The sequence below is a fragment of the Pseudophryne corroboree genome, chromosome 8, assembly GCF_028390025.1.
Source record: "Pseudophryne corroboree isolate aPseCor3 chromosome 8, aPseCor3.hap2, whole genome shotgun sequence".
In the NCBI taxonomy this organism is placed as follows: domain Eukaryota; kingdom Metazoa; phylum Chordata; class Amphibia; order Anura; family Myobatrachidae; genus Pseudophryne; species Pseudophryne corroboree.
Window position 1 is genome coordinate 37,222,652 of NC_086451.1, and position 2,334 is coordinate 37,224,985.

At 38.9% G+C, this 2,334-nt stretch overlaps 1 pseudogene; it reads left to right on the plus strand.

Annotated features, from left to right (window-relative positions):
* The first annotated feature begins 1,853 nt into the window (after positions 1 to 1,853).
* On the plus strand, positions 1,854 to 1,971 carry LOC134953464 (5S ribosomal RNA; annotated as a pseudogene).
* The last annotated feature ends 363 nt before the right edge of the window (positions 1,972 to 2,334 follow it).

The following is a 2,334-nucleotide window of genomic DNA, read 5'->3' on the forward strand; positions in this document are numbered from 1 at the left end:
GTTTGTTCAACAAATGTTTCTGAGAAGGTTTAACATTCTTCTCATTGATATCCTGTGTCTGTTCTCCTTCTCTTCTATGTGTCTGGTCCTGTGTCTGTGCTTCCCTTCCATGTGTCTAGTCCTGTGTCTGTTCTTCCCTTCCATGTATCTAGCCCTGTGTCTATTCTTCTCTTTCATGTCTAGTCTTGTGTATACAGTATTCTTCTTCTCTTCCATGTGTTTAGTCCTGTGTCTGTACTTCTTCTCTACCATGTGTGTGGTCCTATGTCTGTTCTTCTCTTCCATGTGTCTAGCCCTGTGTCTGTTCTTCTCTTTCATGTCTAGTCTTGTGTATACAGTATTCTTCTCTACCATCTGTTTAGTCCTGAGTCTGTACTTCTCTTCTATGTGTGTGGTCCTGTGTCTGTACTTCTTCTCTTCCATGTGTGTGGTCCTGTGTCTGTTCTTCTCTTCCATGTGTGTGGTCCTGTGTCTGTACTTCTTCTCTTCCATGTGTCTGGTCCTGTGTTTGTACTTCTTCTCTTCAATATCTGTGGTCCTGTGTCTGTATTTCTTCTCTTCCATGTGTGTGGTCCCATGTCTGTTCTTCTTCTGTTCCATGTGTCTGGTCCTGTGTCTGTACTTCTTCTCTTCTATGTGTGTTGTCCCGTGTCTGTTCTTCTTTTCCATGTGTCTCGTCATGAGTCTGTACTTCTTCTCTTCCATGTGTCTGGTTTTGTGTTTGTACTTCTTCTCTTCCATGTGTGTGGTCCTGTGTCTGTACTTCTTCTCTTCCATGTGTCTGGTCCTGTGTCTGTACTTCTTCTCTTCCATGTGTGTGGTCCCATGTCTGGTCATCTTCTGTTCCATGTGTCTGTATTTCTTCTCTTCCATGTGTCTGGTCCTGTGTCTGCACTTCTTCTCTTCCATGTGTGTGGTCCCGTGTCTGGTCATCTTCTGTTCCATGTGTCTGGTCATGTGTCTGTACTTCTTCTTTTCCATGTGTGTGGTCCTGTGTCTGTACTTTTTCTCTTCCATGTGTGGTCCTGTGTCTGCACTTCTTCTCTTCCATGTGTATGGTCCCGTGTCTGGTCATCTTCTGTTCCATGTGTCTGGTCATGTGTCTGTACTTCTTCTTTTCCATGTGTGTGGTCCTGTGTCTGTACTTATTCTCTTCCTTGTGTTTAGTTCTGTGACTACTTCTTTTCTTCTATGTGTTTAGTCCTGTATCTGTTCTTATTTATTTTCCATGTGTGTAGCCCTGTGTCTGCTCTTCTCTTCCTTATTTGTAAACCTTTCTTAAATTAATATATTCCTTGTGTCCTGTCACCTTTCATTCTTTTTTCATTGTGTCTAGGGGCATCTAAAGAGCATTTAGTAAAAGTTGCAGAGTACTTAGAAAATAATACGTTAAAGTTTGTGTAATGTTAACAAATGGATATCTAAATGATTTTAAATAAAAAAGCATATCCTGAACGTTGTCAAAATAATAATAATAATAATAATAATAATAATAATAATAATAATAATAATAATATTGTTTGTTTGAGCAAACTTCTGTCATGTATAACATTTTGGACCTTATTCAGTAAGGATTGCAATTTCTGCTAAAAGCAGTTTCTGCAATGAAATAGTTGCCCAAAAATTGCGAAAAAACGCTCATTGCAGAAATTGTGAATGCATCGCAATATGCGGCTGTTTGCTGAACCATACACAATTACCGGAACATCGAAGATTTTTGCTATCTGCGCCAGGCAAGTTTGTCCAAAATTCTGCGACACAAGAAGCTGCACGAGTATTTGTGTGGGCCCGCACCAGTCTAACGAAATTATTTGAGGTACTAAAGTGGCCCTTTTCTCCTTCCTCCAATAAATGCCCACGGCCAAACTATCCTGAATACGCCCGATTTTGTCCGATCTCGGAAGCTAAGCAGGTAAGGTCTGGTTAGTACTTGGAAGGGAAACCGCCTGAGAATACCAGGTTCAGTGGGCCATTTTCCAAGGAGACTATCACTTTCTCTGTACTGATCTACAGCTCAACCGGAGACTATATCTCCTAAATTTGTTCATTAATACGGTTGGAGAATTATATCTGAAGCACACTTAGTGATGAATTGGATACCTGTAATTGTATTTCACATGTAGGTATCCTGTACATTCCTGTTTCTTTAATATCTTCACCTCTAAAATTATCTTGAACCTTATTTGCTAAAAAGGCAATCAAGTTTTTATATAAAATAATAACCATAAAATAAAAAATATTGATATTTGACATTTTTTCTATGTATTGTTTTTTTATTCAAGAACTCAATAAAGGTAAAGTTTTAATTACACATTTCAATTCACAAGAACAATA